This window comes from Balaenoptera musculus, chromosome 6 (genome assembly GCF_009873245.2).
Source record: "Balaenoptera musculus isolate JJ_BM4_2016_0621 chromosome 6, mBalMus1.pri.v3, whole genome shotgun sequence".
Lineage (NCBI taxonomy): Eukaryota > Metazoa > Chordata > Mammalia > Artiodactyla > Balaenopteridae > Balaenoptera > Balaenoptera musculus.
This window is the reverse complement of record NC_045790.1, coordinates 39668904-39689387: the sequence shown is the minus strand read 5'-3', so window position 1 is coordinate 39689387 and position 20484 is coordinate 39668904. Positions and strand designations below refer to the sequence as shown.

General features: G+C 36.1%; 1 pseudogene; it reads right to left on the bottom strand.

Moving 5' to 3' along the window:
• Positions 1 to 19257: 19257 nt before the first annotated feature.
• LOC118896349 lies at positions 19258 to 19957 on the bottom strand (annotated as a pseudogene).
• Between the last annotated feature and the right edge of the window lie 527 nt (positions 19958 to 20484).

Below are 20484 nucleotides of genomic sequence, written 5' to 3'. Positions count from 1 at the left end.
GGATAAGAGACTGAATTTATACTTGAGGATTAGCAATGGGGGTTTTTGTTGCCCTCTGCCTTAGCATATCTACCACAAAAACAAAACTGCATCTACTAGTCAGGTTTTTTATGGTTTAGCATTAACAATCAGTATGATTTACCATTGGATTTGGCTAAACATTAGGACAAACATTTTAAAATATTTCTCAATTGTTTTTCATGTCATAAAGCCAGGTTTTCTTCCATCGTGGTGCCATTTCTTAGAAAGGTTACCTAGTTTGTTTCTAGGTAGACAAGAACGTGAATGATATTCACTAGCATGTAGACTACAGTGTGCTTAACAAGATCCTTAATTTTAAGTTGTAGCATCTAACCAGCTGAAGAAAAAGTTCTAGTGATATACAATTGAAAAAAGAGAATAAGAAAATAAATTCAAAATGATAAAGTAAATGGAAAAACTACGAATTGAGTATATTAGATTCATAAATCCAGATAAGCCAGAATGTATCATTGGAAGGTTAGAAGACTATGAGAGGAATAAATGAGATGAGATGGGTGGAGTCATCTGAGCAACTTGGAAGAAAGAAGCTGTATCAATTCAAGGTATCATAAAGAAATACTCTCACGACCGCTTATGTGTTCAAATATTTTCCTTTTGGGCAGGAGGGGTGAGGGAAATAAACATCTTTTCAAAACTTTGTAAGTTCACCGATCAGTTAGTTTCCTAATAGCTGCTGACAGAAATGAAAGAAAAAGTACTCCTTTCAAGGTTCTCTTTTCCAGAATGAACAGGTTGAAAATCTAGTAACACAGATGGTTTTAATTACTCGTCTTCCATACACCGGCTTGGTTGTTCATACAGAGCAAAACATTCCTCATCCCGAGATTTGCTAATAAGAAACACTTTATAAACTCACACACATAACTATAATCACTGCCACATGCTGAGAGCCTTCTTACACCAGACACTCATAATCTCTAATTCATAAAATGATCCTGTAAAATGGGAATGATCACCAGTCACATTATATAAACTAAGAAACTGAGACTCAAAGAAGTTAAATAAATTGCGTAAATTCATGACACCAGTTCAGTGATGGATTCAAGATTTCAGCCACATACCACCTATGGCTTTCGATTATTGACTCCATACAGATTAACACTTTGTATAGGCACAGATTAGAAAAGTCCATTATTTTATTTATTGAGGGTTTGTCTCATCATTCATGAAATGTTTAAAACTCCCTGTTATGTGACGTTGTTCTATGTGTTGAGAACACAGCAGTAATCAAGACAACGTCACTAACATCATGGATCAGGAACGGAGTCATTACTCATAAAGGATGAGGTCAGCGTACTGGCCATGGTCAGCTAATTTGCCCCACTTTGCATTTTATTTTCAAATTTTTGCTTTGTACAGTGAACTATAAGATAGTTCGCGGTGTGAGAGCTTGGCATGCGAGAGTGCTATAATCACAGTTGTCCCTCACATGCGACTTGAAAATTACAAGAAGGCTACGTAAGCTAGACTGACTCTGCATCATCTGTCACCTGGGTAAACTCTATTCTTTGCATGTAGGTCCCTCCTTCAGTCATCATTTTCCAAGATTATTTTCTCTCCAGACTTATGATACACAGTGTTCTCTCTTCTCTCTTCATAGCTCTTAATTCCACAAGGAAAACATCTAATTAAGTCATATTTTATATAAAACACAAATAGCTTGCCACTATCCTTGGATTATATCTCTCAAGGCAATATTTATTTCATCAAAAGGAATTGACTTATAAAGGGTCAAATTTAAGGACAATCTTTGGATGCACAAAGCTTTACTGTCTCCTTTATTCTACTTAGATTCAACTTGCATGCACACAGTTACTCTTCCACAGTCAAAAGTCATCAAAGGCAGGATCATACAACCTGTCATTAATACTTTTGAGGTATAATTAACATATAATACTATATTTGTTTCAGGTGTAGAACTAATAATTCGATACTTGTATGTATTGCAAAATGATAACAACAATGTCTAGTGAACATCCTTTCTCATACATAGTTACAATTCTTTTTTCTTATGATAAGGACCTTTAAGATGTACAGATAGCCCTCCACATCCACAGGTTCCATATCTACAAATACAGAGGGCCAACTGTACTATGCCATTTTATATGTATAAAGGACTTGAGCATTTGTGAATTTTTGTACCTGCAGGAGGTCCTGGAACAAATCCCTTGTGGATACCAAGGGGTGACTGTACTCTCTTTCTTAGCAACTTTCAAGTATGTAATGCAGTACTATTAACTACAGTCATCATGCTGTAAATTAATGTTTTTTTAACTCAAAGTTTCTACCTTTTATTCCCCTTCACCCATTTCTCTCACCTCCCAACCTCTGCCTCTGGTAACCACCAATCTGTTCTTTGTATCTGTGAGCTTGGTTTTTGTTTGTTTGTTTTAGATTCCACATTTAAGTGAGATCATACGAAATTTGTCATTCTCTGTCGGACTTATTTCACGAAACATAATACCCTCGAGGTTCATCCATATTGTTGCAAATGGCAAGATTTCATTCTTTTTTATGGCTAAACATTTCTTTGTGTGTGTGTGTGTGTTTGTGTGTGTGTGTGTATATTGCATTTTCATCATCCAGTCATCCATTGATGGAAACGTAGGTTATTTCCATGCCTTGGCTATTGTAAATAATGTCACAATGTACATGGGGGTGCATATATCATTAGGAGTTAGTGTTTTCATTTTCTTGGGATAAATATTCAGAAGTAGAATTGCTGGATCACATGATAGTTCTATTTTAAATTTTTTGAGGAATCTCCAAACTATTTTCCATAGTGGCTGGACCAATTTACATCCCCCCCCAACATTACAAAACTGTTCCCTTTTCTCCATATCCTCGCCAAAACTTATTTCTTGTCTTTTTGATAATAGCTATTCTGATAGGTGTGAGGTGCTATCACTGTGGTTTTGATTTGCATTTCCCTGGTAATAAGTGATGTTGAGCATCTTTCTATGTATCTTTTGGTCATACATATGTCTTCTTTAGAAAAAGTCTGTCTGTTCAGATCTTCTGTCCATTTATTAATAAGACTGTTTCTTTGTTTGTTTTTGCTATTAAGATGTATGAGTTCTCTATATATTTTGGTTATTAACCGCTTATTATATTATTGGCAAATATTTTCTCCTATTCCATAGGTTGTCTTTTCATTTTGTTGATGCTTTCCTTCACTGTGCAGAAGTTTTTTAGTTTGATGTAGCCCCACTTATTTATTTTTGCTTTTGTTGCCTTTGCTTTTGCAGTCAGATCCAAAAAATCATCGCCAAAATCACTATGAAGGAGTTTACTACTTATGTTTTCTTCTAGGAGTTTTATGGTTTCAGGTCTAACATTCAAGTCTTTAATCTATTTTGAGATAATTTTTTTGTGTATAAGATAGTAGTATAGTTTCATTCTTTACACATGGCTGTTCAGTTTTCCCAACACCATTTATTGAAGAGACAGTCCTTTCATTTCCCCACTGCATAGTCTTGGCTCCTTCGCTGCAAATTAATTGACCATATATGCATGGGTTTATTTCTGGACTCTATATCCTGTTTCATTAACTATGAGTCTATTTTTATGCCAGTACCATACTGCTTTGATTGCTATAGCTTTGCAATATATATGTAGTATATAGCTTTGTAATATAGTCGAAAGTCATCAAAGGCAGGATCATACAACCTGCCATTATTTTTTTTTTAAGTCTAGCATCCTAAGGCACAAAGCAACAGGTGTGATAACCTCATATGGTTATGATTATATATCAGCTGACCTTCAGCCAAATTCAAAATTGAAGGCTTTAAGGGAGAATGAAGGTATCTTTCTACCAGTGTTCCTGAAGAGCAAAACGTTCTGCGATTCATCCTTCTTTGTGGAGGGCTCTCTGATAGTAACTTCCATCCAACAGCTTCCTGAGAACTGCTCTGCATAACTTATCCCTAATACTTAGTGCAATAATTGAATTCTAATAACCTCTACAAGAAAACTACATTACCTTTATTCAAGGAACACAAGACACTCAATATAACACTGTCCTTTGGAGTTTATGATTTGAGATGTCCTTGAAAGTAAGATTATTTGATAAAGATGCTATTTTACTGCCTAAGTAACTAAACCTCCTTGTCAATGATTCAAGACAAAATCATTGTATTTGATCTTATTCTGCATATTCCACAGCTTTCATATCCTACAAGTGTATTCCATATCAATTTTTTCAATATTTGCTAGTAAAATAGTTGTAGGAATTTATTTTCCTGTTCTGAAGAACTAACTGAATAGATTACGTTTCAAGTAAAGAATAATGACACAGTAAAAGCTGAACAATCTTAATTAAGCTTAATGAAATCAAGGCAACTCAGAAAAAAATCCAGATTATTGACCTATAAATGGAATTTCCTTCAGATTTACTCTTATTATCCACCAAATGAAATTCTTTACAGGTATACACTAATTCTACCCCATCTTGGAAACTTTCAATTGAAATTCACAAAAAGGACCTTTACACCAAGATTCTAGAAGTCCACTAAGGGAACTTTATAGTACAGCTGTGCTACCTCAAAATTTGATTCAAACACACTCCAAATACTGCAATTAAGTTTCTAATTACACAAGATTTGAATTTCACAAGAATTTGCCAACACTCATCCCCAAATATACTGCAGAAACATGTCTATTTCCCTGAACACTATAATGTGAAAAGTCATAGGCCTTATGCACTTGAAACTTTTTCTCACTTTATTGTTTTCTGTTAGGAGCTAACGTGATGTATAAGCTAGTTTTACAGCCAGAAATAATTATGGCAGAGGTATATTTTTGGATATTTTATTATTTGTTTTTCTCAAGTATAATAAGCAATTCCTACCTATATTCTGGGAATGAGAAAATAGATGAACCACTTACTTGACAAATAAAATATGAAAATAAAGAGTAGACTGCAAACCTTTATAAATATCCACTTTTTGATGTTAAAATATTACATCAACAGCCAACGATTTTTCATGAATACAACAAAATGAGAAATGCACATTATAGAAGAATTTTTAAAAATGAAGATTCAATTTAGAAGAGAAGTAGTCAGCTATTTCCCCCAAATTGCTAATTTCTTAAAATCACTATTGACATAAAAATTAAAAAGATTATCTTCACAGACTAAAAGCCCCTTTGATTGACTGACAGATAATGAAAATCTGATCTTTATATAAAAATCACAGGCACATAGAATGTAATGTAACTTTCACTACAGATTTTTAAGCCTAAACTATGGTCACAAAGTGAAAAATAAATATGTACTTGTGAGTGAGTGTGGTATGTGTGTGTGTGATAGAGAAAGAGAGAGAGAGAGAGGGAGAGAAGAGAGAGAGAGAGACTGAGGCTCACTATGGGTATGCTTTATGGGACAGACCTTCCACCAGTAATTATATGCTAAATTTAACTTGTACAATAATGTGAATTCCAAAAACAACTTTAGGTCTGAGAAAAGGTACATAGTTTTCATCAAATTCTAAATGGAACTTGTGACTTACCCAAATGGCTAGAAACCACTTTACATCTCAGCCTTTTGTTTCTATACATTGAGAAACAAGTTTCTATACACAAGTTACAGTGTGTCAGCACATGTCCTAAGGGAGTCACTGCTCTTCTCAGGCTCAAATCTAATGCTGACTATGGCGTGTTTTGTGTTCCACAGAGGCTGCTGCTTGTGTGTGGTTTTTGATTCCTAGTTATTGAACCAATGAATGTGTACATTTTATCAAAGCTAATGGCGCAGAGAAAAACTGGATGAAAGTACACATTCTTGGGAAATCACCATGAAGAGAACCCAACATTTTATCCATTATTTTTTTCCTACTCAGTTGACTATCCCAGACCTATTCACTGCAACCCTACACAGGCAGATATTGAGTTTTTTAGGAGATGGTAACATGAATTCTACAGACATTCCCTAAGAAAGGTCTGAAATAACTCCAGACTAGGAGTCATAACACCTGAATTCAAATCCCAGCTTGATTTCTATGTATCTGAGGAACATAAGGCAATGTGTTTAACATCCTGGGCTTCTCATCCCCACCACGCACACACAAAACGGTAACTATGAGAAGTGATGAGTACCTTATTTTGGTAATCTTTTCACAATATATGTATGTATTAACTCATCACTTTGTATACCTTAAACTTACACAATGTTATATATCAATTACATCTCAATAAGCTAGAGAAAAATACAATAAAAATGAAGCATGAAGCCTTTTTAAATGATATTTCAAGACCACCCAATATAACAAAGAAGTTGAGTCCCAAAACTTTTCCAATATTTTTGGACTGTAAAATGTTTTCATAATTAAATCTTGTACATAAAGAACATCATTTAAAAAACAAGATGAACTAGGTATAATATTCATTTATTCCTCAAAGTAAAATAGAACCAATAAATGCCAAGTAACACAGGGCAATATGGAGAAAATGATTATCGATTTTTCCTTTTGAGGAATTCATTGTCTAATTGGAGTGACAAACTTGTGAACAGATTTTCACCCAGCTGCTATGGGAACACAAAGAAAATGGCAGCTAATTTTGAATGGAGAACCTGATTAAGGCTTTACAGAGAAGGTGACAATAGTCTATGGAAGAAACAAAGGTTTTCTTCTGATGAAGAGGAGGGAAAGGAATTCCTGGCATTAGAAACAGCAGACAAAGGGGCATAAAGGTACCTTAGGGTCTGCTCTACATTCAGGAGATGGTAAGAACTTTGACTCTTAGTGGAAAGTAATGATGCAAGAAGGGGCTTATAAAGTTAATCTACACACGATTGAGGAGCAATTGGTTCCAAGCTACGGGTTTTGAACCACATCTTAAAAGAAGTGTGTCCAAAGCATATGGACTAATTCTCGAATGGCTCTAGGTTGGTGCACAGAGTTGGGGGTTGGGGGGCGGTCAGGGTGGTAGCAAATTCAGAATCTGCTTTTGCGCAAGCATCTCAGCAGCTCTCATACATTCTAGAGTCTGGCTTAGGAATTGGATTAAATTTATCTAATTAATCTTTGCCTGTAGGCGATTCTTTAATTTCAGAGTATGAGTATTGTACACTGCCTTTATATTTAGAGATTAAACATCACTTAATGTTATTATAGAAACTTCTTTTATACTTTCTTTTTCTGTTTATTTTGTACTGCATAATTATTGATCACAAATAAGACTTTCCTCCCAAAGCCCAATTTATAAGCAGTATTGGTGACTAGGAAAAACAATTTCCTTGCTTTTAAATGAGTGCATGTTCCTAACTGAAAAAGAAACCATTTTAACTTAAATTAGAAGAATGTCCTTTTGTTATCGGACACTATAGTTATAAATTCCCTTAAAACCAACTACTCCACTCTAAGTACAAAGATCAATCTTTGTCTTCCTTAGGCTTCTTGGTGAATGCTAATTAACACTCCTCAGTATAACCTTAACTGTGACTTGCCGGTTCTCCCTCAAGGTCAACAGCTATTTTAGGAAAAAATATGTACAAATCCATACTTTGTTTAAATGCAGACGTAGCCTATGTTTAAAAAGTGAGTATAATAGGTAAAGTTGAGATCTCCAGTGTGGCTTGGAGATTAAGAAGTTGTTTGTTTCCCAGCTATGGTATTACTTCTAAATAATACCATCTGAAAATGACATCACATAACTGTACAGTAAAAAGAATACATTTAAGATAAGATGGAACAAAGTTAGTGAGATTTATTTTATTAAGGTGCATTTATTGGTAAGTCAACGTTTAAATAATAAAAGCTCCTCTCAACAGTTCCCACAGTATTTAGGGGCTTCAATTTGATTATCCATCCTTTATGGATTAAGTCAAGGACCTGGACAAGGTGAGAACCCTGAGAATTAGCATCATCTATTGTGAGTCTTCTTATTCCTGATTCCTGGCCTCTACTTGATGCTTTCATCATTGGCCCTACTCCCTTAGCCCCTGAAAAAAATAAGTATTTCACTGGAGGGGTTTAAGAAGACATATTTTTGAGTGAAGAGTAATGATGTAAAACTATACCCATTTTCTGTTAGTGTTAATGAAACTATATTGGCCATTAATCACTGACAAAACAACACTTTGGTGTTGGTTGTCTAATATACGAAGCTGTGAACCTATGAAAGGAAATTTGTGAGAATAAGTAGTAAATAACATCTACAAGTCATACTTGTGAGGTACGATTGGAAACAAAGTTTGGAAAACAGTCCGGAGATTTTTAACAACTGTGTTATTTTGCACAAGCTATTATATAATCTCCCCAAGTCCCTGGGTTAATATATTTTAATAAATCAAGCAATAACAAAAAACACAAAGGCTACCAAAGTGAGAGGCAATATATTTCAAGAACATTAGTGGGCCTAGTTCTTCACTGTTGACTATCCTCTAGGCCCATTTCAATGTGAAGATTTTGCTGAACTGTATTGGATTTCCCAATATTCTTTTTTCCAAAAATAATGGTGAATTGGTTTAGGGGAGAAAAGGAGAATGGTATGGTAGGAGATGAAGAGTCAAAAAATTCCAAGCATACTAGATATCACTCAGTCTTCTAAGCCAGAGAGCGAAGTGCCAGAGCACATTATAAATATGATCATGCATCACCCAAAAGTCACTTCTGTGAAGCTGGGCAGGCAGTCAACACTACTCAAATTCATTTGAGGTTTGTAGAGCTGGTCTTGGCTTTCATAAGATAGATAAACATGTGAAAAGCTATGGTCTGGTTGCCATCGCAAAAGAAGCAGTACAGAATGTGTGTATGTCTTTGAACCACAAGAAACAGAATCATTCATCAAACCTTGTTTCTTTGCTTTCCTGAACCTAGTAATTAGGGAGAGGGGTTTCAGGGTGGGTGGAACATTGTGTACTAGCTGAGATTTCAATTCTTCAAAATATGTTAGGACAGCAAAGGGTTAAATCCAACAAGTAATGTTTCTGAACGTTACTTTTAGTGTTACCATCTGTGAGGAACAGCCACTCTCTTTATAATTATCCTCCAAGTCACAAATAAACAAAAAAGCCATGAAATAAACCCTTACTACAATGTTAGCAAAGCCTTAAAAGTTACTCAGTAATGTCTCCATTTTTTAAAATGTACGCAATCCTTTTATACTAATTGCCATTGGCCACTACAACCTCCCCCCTGCCACACACACACACGGAATAGATATCCTACACATCAGAGATCTCTATAGAAGGACCATGCTGGTAAGTCTATTTTAACTCTTGACTACTTGCTGTTTTTGGTATAAAAATCTCTGCTATCATGGGAAAATAGTGACACATTAACGGAAGAAAGAGAATGTTGTGTGGTTCTACTGCCGGCTAAAACCATGGAGGTGCCCAGCGAGTTTAAGGTCAAGAATGCCCAGCACTTTGACATTCAAACAGTCCTTTATGGGAGGATACAGGAAAAGATATCTCTATTATATTTTGATGATCAACATTCAGCAAGCTCTGGGCAGTAAGAAAGGAAAACAATTTGGGAATTCAAGAAGCAAGCTGAGCGATGACTCACTTTGACACTCCAAATACTGGTATTTTTCTCTCAGCAGCAGTGTTTAAGGATGCTCCTGGAGTGACATTTTAACCTTTTATAAAGTAAACATTCTTTTCCCCTTAAACGAAATAAATTTCTGCTGCCCCTTAGACACCCTAAATAGATGAAGAAGTCAATTCAGTTGCTGGATTGGGAGAGAGAAATGACAGCAACATAACTCCTCTGTGCTTAAAAATTGGAAGAAGGTGGTATTGAAGGCAGTGCCATGTAACTAGTAAGGCAGTAAGAAGAGGGAGGGAACTTGGACAGCTGGCATTTGCGGATAAGTTCTTAGAACGAATGTTAGTTGTTTTGCCACTTGGAACGTTCTACCCAACAGATATATTCCTGAAGTTTCCTTGAGTGAGGAAATATTCTCTATGTGTGTGTGTGTGTGTGTGTGTGTGTGTGTGTTCACCAAGGACTGACTCTCTCACCACTTAATTTCACATGGGAGTCAAACCCACCTCCTAAAGGTAAAAATTTTAAAGGAGAAACTTGAATGCCTGTGGGTACACAACATCTGATTGCAGTGTTTTTACCTTTTTTCTTTAAAAAATTTTAAAGATCAAATGACTCACAATGTAAAAAGGAAAATGCAAAAAGCCTCAACCCAAGATTTATGCAAATAACATAGTAAGTGAAATCATACACATATTGAAAGCAACATACAGCTGGACTTCAAAGGAAAGTTTATCTATGATCATTCTAATGTATGTCAATTATTAGTTATGTCAATTCTCATACCGTTGCACTGTATGTCACAGGGATTCCTGTGAATAGATGCTAATAATAATAGATGCTAATAATGCTAATAATGTAAACACAAACACAAAATTAAAAATATGTACATCTATTCTGCCAACTAAGACACAGAGGTTTCCTATAACTTCAAGGGCAGTTTTCCTTCGGGTGGTAACACTTTAAAAGTATTCACTTATTTAATGTTATTTCTGAAAGTCAGTTTTCATAATCCATGTTTATTTAATTTTTAACAAGTACTCATTATAAGTGTGTCCTCATCACTGTGCTACTTTTCACTACTTTATGCTAATTTTACTTTATAATCTTTCAGTTACACAATTGTAAGTACACGGAACATTATCTTCATATTGTCCCTACTACGTGGGTTGCCAGATATCCTATCCTCTCTCTCCCCCAACCCCTATATATATATACCCGACATGTTCTGTATTTAATGATTTTTTCCTGTGCTCTTTAGGGAGTTTGTCAGGGTACCCGAAATGGCCTACATTCAGCTTTTTCATTAAATTATTTCAAAATATCTTTAGTGGTGCTTAAATGACAAATGACAACACTACCTGAGAATTATATCTCCACAACTGAAGATCTGAACAACTCCTATAGTTTGAGAGAAAACCAAAAGAGAGGTTTGCAAACTACAAGTACATATTTTTTCATATTGAAGAATAAAAACACCACTGTTTGCCCAAAGTGTCTAGTCAGAGATAACTCCTGGTCAGCTCTCACATGCTGAGAAACTCAGCCAATCAGGTCAGCCTCCTGTCGCTCATGCTTCTAAAAGCCAGCCATCAATAGGACTTTACTCCAGTGATCACAGCAAGGCAGCTAAATTCCACCACGCCCTGAGCATTCCAGCTTCTGACAGACTCCCAGCCCCTGAGTGCCAGGTTTCCGAAATATTTACATAAAATCAATAGGGCATCATTACAGGAGACCGTGCCTTATGAAGATAGGTCTCCTTTGCAGTCAATGAGGAGTCTGCAACAGCTATCAAGTTCAATTATTATTAGTTCACAGCTCTTTCAATGATTCACCTATGTTTATAGTTAGTTTTGAATTGGACTCGTGAGTTACAGGCAAAATGACACACTGACATGAGATTATCATATTCAATCCTTCAATTCTGGTAGTTGCTGCTATCATCTAATTGTTATTTGTGTATATATAAACACAACACAAACCTTGTCAAAATGCAAGCATAAATTTTGTGATGAAAATTTTAAACACTGGACAATTACTTAAATGAAGAAAAAGAATTTAAATTTGTGCTGGATACAACTGTTTAGTCAATATAAACAAAAGATGGAAAGTGAGATATAAGCCAGCATATAATACAGCTAAGCATAAGAGATGATTTCCTCAACTAGTACTGAAGAAAAGCAATTAATAAGATTCAGAAGATAACATAATAACAGCAGAAGTTGTAATGGCTGTCTGATATGTATACCACCAGTTTTACAGCTAAAACAACTGCACATACTTCTACCAGAAGCATTTTCTGATTCTGAAACTGCAAGCAAATTTTCAAGTGTCAAAAGGAAATCTACAAAAATAAAAAAATGCAACAGTTCCATTCACTTTTACAGAAATTATCAAAGATATAAATGCCTCACCTTTTTATGTTATAGCCATGGATACAAGTTATCACAAGCCAGAAAAAAAAATTCCCCTTTGCTTGTGCAATATTTTTCTCCTGAAAAAAGCCTTGCTTATAAGGCTATTCCAAGGAAAAACCTTCCACATAAGACTTCAGGAACAATAGTAAATTTTTTGCAGAGACTCTTTTATTGAATTAGAAGTTAATAAGAAAAAAATGTACACCTTTTGGTGGATATAATCCAAATTGAAATTTGCTGGGTGTTTATGTAAAGGTGCAGACAATGTTTATTCAAAGGTGAAACAAAATATGAATAATTATATGGAAGATGTTGGCTGTCCTTCTCATGTTCTGTGTTATACTGCTGAAACAGTATCGATGTTCTTCCTATTGACATTGAACTAATTGTGATGAAATTTTTCTCTTCATCATTTATTCTGTTCAATAGCTCAAAGTGAGCAATTAAAGGATTTTTGTGATTTTCTTTATATTCAGTATTCTTCAATTCCCACATTCAAAAACCTGTTGGGTCTCTTTAACAGACGCATTTGGGGACATCTCAATTTATTTGAAGCACTAAAATCATACTTTAATTCTGAAGAAAAGAGCCTCCCAAATTCTTGTTAAGATTTTTAATAATCCATTGAGTGAAGCCTACTTATTTCTTGTTCATAGTTCTCAATATCTTTTTAGTAAATTGAAAGAAAATCACTGTTATTAATGTATTCTGTTGCTTAAAAGAACTTGTTGAATGCATTAAAGAAAGAACTAATAAAAATGCATTCCTTAAAGTGTCAGGGGTGTTATTAAAATGGACACTATTACTTATGAACAGGAAAGATTCAACTCATAATGAATAATTATCATGGCCCTTGCCATGATTTTTGTTTGGAATAGATTTCATCCTCTGAAGAATTTAATTTTTTACATGCATGTTATTAAATAATCACCAGTATGAGAACATGTAGACTCATGAAAAGAAGAGGAAGGAAATGAAAACTCATGACAAGGCTGTCTTTTGTTACTGGAGCACATTTTTAAAAGCCATTGATCACTACATACGGAGGAACACTGGAAAAGCAAGTTATGTCTTGAAGATGGTATTTCGTGCTTCAAAATATCAAATTTGAAGAACAATTCTCAGAGTTGTTAACTTTATGCAATTAGATATTAAGTCTACTGGCTCATAATATTAATGTTTTCTTATAAATGAATGGTCAATGGACAAAATAAATAAGTTGCATGTGACCACTATAGAGCTATGTTACAATGTAAATAGAAGGTTGACTGTAACTGCAAGAATTTTTTTAAGCAAATTGTGTAAAATATGGAACTGTTAAGAAGAGCCAGATCTCAGGGAAATGGTATTACAAAAAGGTATGCAATTTAGATACACAGCTAAACAACAAATAGTGTTTTTAATAGAAATACATCCCATACAAGATTTTTAAATCTCTGTGTATATATACACAGGCAAATTAGAAATAATTCTAATTTAACTGGGTATCCTGTATCCTATTTGCTAAATCTGGCAACCCCAGCTGGGGAGTGTGACCAACTAGGAAACATTTTAATGTTGTTTCTTGGATTGGGTTTCACAGATTGAGAGCATGGTATAATTCAAATCTCAGGACTCCATGAGAGAAGAGCTATTGATACTAATTATTAAGGAAGATTATTCATTTTAAGAATATTAATTTTTTCCACCAAGTTCCAATAGAGATAGACGGCTTTTTTGGTTTGTTCATTTGGTAAGCATTCCTATCAGTTGAAGATTATCATTTTTGAGTACCTGACTTAATGTGTGTGTGCCGGGAGGGGAGGGGTCTCAGCTTCAGATCATACACTTGTCAAGTTCAAGTCCTATTCCATAGTGGAGTTGATAACCAGTGAAGTTTGGAAGTTTCTGGGTTAGACACACTTCCAAGGCAGCTTTGGCTTCTGAGTAGATTTTCTACTTTTATTGTATTATTTATTTTTTGTGAGGATTTTTGTTGTGGTGGTGGTTCTGGAGGACTTCCTTTACGTTCTTGTGAACTCAGTAATGCTTTTCAAAGTTTGTTGGCTCTAATTTACCCAGCATTTAGGGGTTTTGTGGTGGGAGAGGGTTTGGATTTCAGAATATCTGATCTTGTTAAACTGCAGCCATGGACATTTTATAAAGTCCATTTCTAAAAACTGAATTAAAATTGAGCTTCCTAGTAAATTTTACAATACATCTCCTGTGAAACACTTTTGGGGATTTCTTGTAATTTTAAAATTGATTTTAATATTTCTGAGAGTAAGGCATGAACATTCTTTTAGAAGTCGTGTTTAAGGAGTCAAATAAGTTCTATAAGTCTTAAAAAGAGCCATCTCTTATCTGCACATCCTTCTTCCACATGCCCTGCCTCACGGAAACAAATATTTTACCCTTTCTATTGGCCCTGTGCCATTCATTCATTCGTAACATACCACGTGATCCAACAGAACTGTGCTCCATTAAGGTGAGAATTGGATCTTCCACTTACATTAGCATCTTTCCTATCTTTTGTGGAGTTTGACTTGCTTGGAGGGATGGGTATCCATAATTATCAACAACTACTAATTATATTCTCTGCTTCAGGCACAATCTCTATTACTTCTATTAGACTGCATGCTTCCTCAGCAGATCAAGAATTCAGTTAATTCTGAGGCCAGATTATGCAATAATTACATGGTCTTCTACTTCCTAGTCAAGAAGAAGAATGATAGTAAAGCTTGTTTATTAAGCACCTACTATGTGCTCAGCTCAGAAATGCTTTATAAATATCACTACTAATCCCCATGCACAACAGCCTTACAGAGAAGGTATTATTATGCTTATTTGGTAAATGAGGATGCTTTGGTTATGTGTAGTAGTCATTTCTTTATGTTTCTTCCCAGGTCATGATGATATTATTATTTTTTTTAATATTTATTTATTTATTTATTTATCTATCTATTTATTTATTTATTTATTTATGGCTGTGTTGGGTCTTCGTTTCTGTGCGAGGGCTTTCTCTAGTTGCGGCAAGTGGGGGCCACTCTTCATCGCGGTGCGCGGGCCTCTCACTATCGCGGCCTCTCTTGTTGCGGAGCACAGGCTCCAGACGCGCAGGCTCAGTAGTTGTGGCTCACGGGTCTAGTCGCTCCGCGGCATGCGGGATCTTCCCAGACCGTGCTCGAACCCGTGTCCCCTGCATCGGCAGGCAGATTCTCAACCACTGCGCTACCAGGGAAGCCCCCATGATGATATTTTTAACTGCCCTCTCACTCGCTTTGGGTGGTCCCCTTTTGTCCTCCAAATATGTTTTACAAAATAGACCAAATTGTTCTGGAGACATAGAAGGATAAAACAGATATACCACCACAGTTGCCTGAATTTCTAAATTTCTAGTGTCTTTTCATTTTCTGGTAAGAGGTCTCACTACTGCTATGGGGTTCCATAAGATACCCTGAATCTTGAAAACTTCTCTTATAAGCTATGCCTTGGAAGGAATGTATACCTTTTAATCAAAAAGTAATATTAACTTGCTCAAGATCATATGACCAGGAAGTAATAGGGTCAGGATTTAAGCCCAGTTCTCTGTGACTCCAAAGCCAGTGTTGTGCCATTGTAATATATATTCACTTCAAGGTGGTGCAACTCAAACTCCTAAAATTCACATATTTGATCCCAATGAAAGCTACATTTTTTAAAGTATATTAAAAAAGTTAACCAGCTGCTAACATAACTTTCAAATTTCTAGAAAGAAATTTAAATTTTCGGAGAATATGAATCACCACAGATAGCCTGTTTAAATGTCTATTAGCATGGTTGATGTTAACAATGAACTCTAAAATTTTAATGTTAAAAAAAATAGGTAGTAAAATCAACATGGTAGATGTATCAAATTAGAAAGCACAAAAATACCCATGTTACAGTATTACACTGATAATATCTGTAGGTAGAAGTGAAATTGTGTTTGTGGGTGTGTGTAAAAAAAGTAAAATCAATTTCATAGTCTAAACTACAGGTTATTTAAAGGAAGCATACATTGAAAAGACATTTAAGATGATCTCTAGATAAGAGCACAATTGTTTTTCTGTTCTCTTGTTAAATAATGGACTATTTATAATTAACCAACTCATATTTAACCTAAGTATGTAGCTTACATTTTATTTCGCCAAAATTATCATCAATCACGGTTCATTACCTTTAAATCTTCACATTTGGTTCAGAGCTTCTTTCTTTCTTTAATCCTCCACTAAGTCAAACTGCTTGCAAATACATTTTACAAGAAATCCATACTAATGGAATGACAACTTGTACTTTTCATTTGTGCTTAAGCTTGCCTTGTTCTGTAACTGCTATTTTGAAGTAATGGTTATAAATTCTCAGTTATCTGATATAGAGAGGACTTGTTTACAAAGTACAGAAGAACAGTGTACAAGATACGCTATTTCACAACTGTGTAATTACACCAACCAAAGCTTAAGTTAATGAGTTTCCTAAGTGGCTTAGGAAGAGAGATCACAGTATGAAAAGCATGGTTTGAAAAGGGTGGAGATTATCTAGTCCCTCAGAGCTCCATCTCAACTATTCCAGAAAGATAGTTTTACACCCTACTTTCAAAAACTGTCCAAGAAAAAGATTCCAAGTTAAAATGTGTATGAACAAATAATCTCCCAAATGATTCTATTACTGATTTTTCATGTGTGAAATGGCACTGGAGACATGGTTTACGAATCTGAAATGACACTTGAGCCAGTTATTTTCTTGAAAATGTATGGTTTCATGTGAAGAGGCCCTATTAAGAAATTCTAAGGGTAAAGTCACAGAGCCATTGCCTGAAAACTTGCTTAACCCCATCAAGATTAGAATGCATATTCGTAAGCAGTCAGTCGCTATTGGTTCTCGGAAATCAATCACCCCACTGTTAATCTGCCAATACTCACTTGGCCTCAGGTTTCATATTTATCAATTAGAACAGGTGAGGAAAATTCTCCCTCAATGTTATGGAAAAGTGGAGAAAAACTATGGGGAGTTAAGTGAATGCCACCCAATATTAAGGAGATGGGCCAATTTTGAGAAAGAAATACAGAATATCACTCTTCACTGTTTTCCTAGAGTATATGTTGAACTCAGCCTTTTCAATCTAAGGCCCATCTTTCACTCATCCCACCTCCATATTGTGGATGTTTATCTGGATAGCTTTCTGGATAGCTTTACTTAGGAAATTGCTTTACTAAGATGATGTTTTCCTCTTCCCAATATTGCAAATGTTTGTGTCTGGACACAAAGAAACCTTTTTCCAGCCTGGCCATTCTATTAATATTTAAAATGTAGTTAATGTCTCAGGGTTTAAAGAATCAGTTTCAGTCTGTATTCTTTGCTCTATAATCTTCTACTTGATAGTGTTTGCAGCACTTGTCACACTAAATACCAACAGTGGGCATTCAGTAATTACTTGTTAGTTATGATAAATAAAACAAGCAAGATTTATCTTCAGGGAAATAAGCAATACTTCATGTAGTATGAAAAGAGATGATATCTAGTTTACTATAATAATCTCATCTGTAAACTCTATTTCAAGGACCCAGAGGCTGCATTTACTGAATTACCAAAGGCTGATATAAGAAAGGTAAGATTCCCTGGTATTACTGTGAACCACACCCCCTTGGAGGTGTGGAAGGCCATGCTTGGGGACAAATTTCATTTGTAAGCAAAGGGCGGAGCATCCACTGGCTTTGGTAAGTACAGCTTAATGGAGAAAAAGGCTGAAAAATAAGAATATAAATCCTGTGACATGGGCTTCCCTGGTGGCGCAGTGGTTGAGAATCTGCCTGCTAATGCAGGGGACACGGGTTCGAGCCCTGGTCTGGGATGATCCCACATGCCGCGGAGCGACTAGGCCCGTGAGCCACAACTACTGAGCCTGCGCGTCTGGAGCCTGTGCCCTGCAACGGGGGGGGGGCCGCGATAGTGAAAGGCCCGCGCACCGCGATGAAGAGCGGTCCCCGCACCGCGATGAAGAGTGGCCCCCACTTGCCGCAACTAGAGAAAGCCCTCGCACGAACCGAAGACCCAGCACAGCCAAAAATAAATAAATAAATAAAAATTTAAAAAAAGTAGCTATAAAAAATTAAAAAAAAAAAAAAAAAATCCTGTGACACAGCAGTTTGAGAGTCTCAAACTCAGATTTAATTCCTGGAATGGATTTTGTTCCTGGAATGGGAAAGCAATCAGAAAATGCAAGAGTCACGAAAGGAGCCATTAGCAGAGCTGAACAGTCACTCAAACCTTACATCTTAGGAACCCTAATGCCATCATAAAAGCCAAACTCCCAACTGGACATGTGGGAGTCTCTGCAAAAATCAGACCAAGTTGGGCTTCCCTGGTGGCGCAGTGGTTGAGAATCTGCCTGCCAATGCAGGGGACACGGGTTCGAGCCCTGGTCTGGGAGGATCCCACATGCCGCGGAGCAACTAGGCCCGTGAGCCACAGCTACTGAGCCTGCGCGTCTGGAGCTTGTGCTCTGCAACAAGAGAGGCCGCGATAGTGAGAGGCCCGCGCACCGTGATGAAGAGTGGCCCCCGCTTGCCACAACTAGAGAAAGCCCATGCACAGCAACAAAGACCCAACACAGCCAAAAATAAATAAATTAATTAAAAAAAAAATCAGACCTAGAATTAATCAAGGCCACAAATGGCGTTCACCTTAAACAATGCTATGCATCAAAAGCAACACTAGGAACAGAGTTTTAGGAGTACAGGGCTCTTCTGCTTACACATCACTGATATGAGATGCAGCTATTTATCAAGAAGCCCAAATTCAAAACCACACAGTGGAAGAACTTTTGCCAAAACAATGAGATACTGCATAGTCATAGAAGCATAGGTTCCAAAAGCTAGTTTGTTGGGGCTTGAAAATTGTAAAACTATTTTGGATTTTTTAACAGCTCCTTAGTTAAGAACGGACAGATAGTTCCAAAAGGTAGTAAACACCATCAACAAAATACTGCACAGAAAAGGTCTTATATACAGCCTACATCCATTCACACTTCTTCCTCTGAAAACTGAAATACCCTGGCTCCAAGTATTCTCACTTGAAAAAAAGAGAACTCAGATGCACTTATACATCAATGGGGAGATGTATTCACCTTGGGTAAAGACAGAACTAAAAGAAAAGTTTTATCAAGCAAACAAGGAAAATAGTAATATGGCTCATTTTAAAAGATGATTTCTAGACTCAGTGGAAAGGAAAGGTTCCCAGGAGCCTGCCAGGAGTGCAGCGGGGTGGCTGGGCAGTAGGGGGTACAGCTCAGGTCTGTTGCCATTTCAGCGGTGGTGTTTACCCCGGCGGCCAGGTGCGTGATGTAAATACAAGCTACCCCCGTTCTCATCCTCCTCCAGATGGTGGAGTCTTTGGCTGCCCCACCTGTGGACTCTAGGAGTGCATAATTAAATTCCTGGCTATCCTAGACTTCAATGGGCAAAGTATTCAGTCTCTCTTCATAAGTCCAGGCTTAAGGGAACTCTACTTTGGTCTGTTTCTTCACAGTGGTGTAGAGGATGAACATATAACAAAACCAGCATCTTGTAGCCTTGATCCTAAAAGGATTAAGAGCAAAACTGGTCCTCAGTAACATCTTTGATGACTAGGACCTTCCATCAAAGCTCAGGGACAGGTTGTCAAAACAATTGAGTTTTTCAACAAATTGTTGTCAGATATGTTGGTATGTGAATAGTCGTTGCTACTTCTGTTATACAGAAATTATACAGCTAGCTTATTGGAAGTTGCTGTAAGTTTTCCTTCTTCTTTGGAAGCGGTGATAACAGAATCTTTGCAGCGAGGCTCGTAAGTACCTTTGTTTCATAGGCCTGCCTGGCACTTGTCTATGAGGCCCTGAACTTTGGCCTCTGTCAACAGCTTCTCCATTTCCTCGTGGCTCTCAGGCAATGAGACTGCTCCATCATAAAGGCAGTTGAGTATCTTACCTAAGTGATTCCTGCATTGTTTATTTGCATTATAGAACATATTTCTTTCAGTGTCAAAGTATAATCTATATCTAATAGTGAATAGTATTTTTGCAAACTGTGCAAAAACAAACCCATAGATGAGTTCATTAGTCTTAAATAACTAGGCAACTGGTGTTTTAGATGCTTTGTGTCCTGTAAAAATCCTTGGTGACTTGTTAAATGCATGTTTAAAATGTTTTAATCACATCAGAAAAAAGTTGGTTGGTGTTTTTGTATGAATGGAGAACAGATTTTTTATTTTACACTATTTTAAATAATGAAATATCTGACACATTTTCAGAAGTAAATTAGATTTAAGTAATAAAGGAACCTTATTGTTTAAGCTGTTTTCTCTTCTGTAAAGAACTATAGTAATGTTTCCCCTCTTTATCTGACAGGCCACAATTAGATGAATATGTTTATTGTTTATTCTATGATTAGTCCCCAAAGCGTTTGCTTTAATTATATAAAATATAATTTTTATATAATTAATTATATAAAATTATAATTATAAAAGGCATATTTAACTGGACCATTAAAACAAGA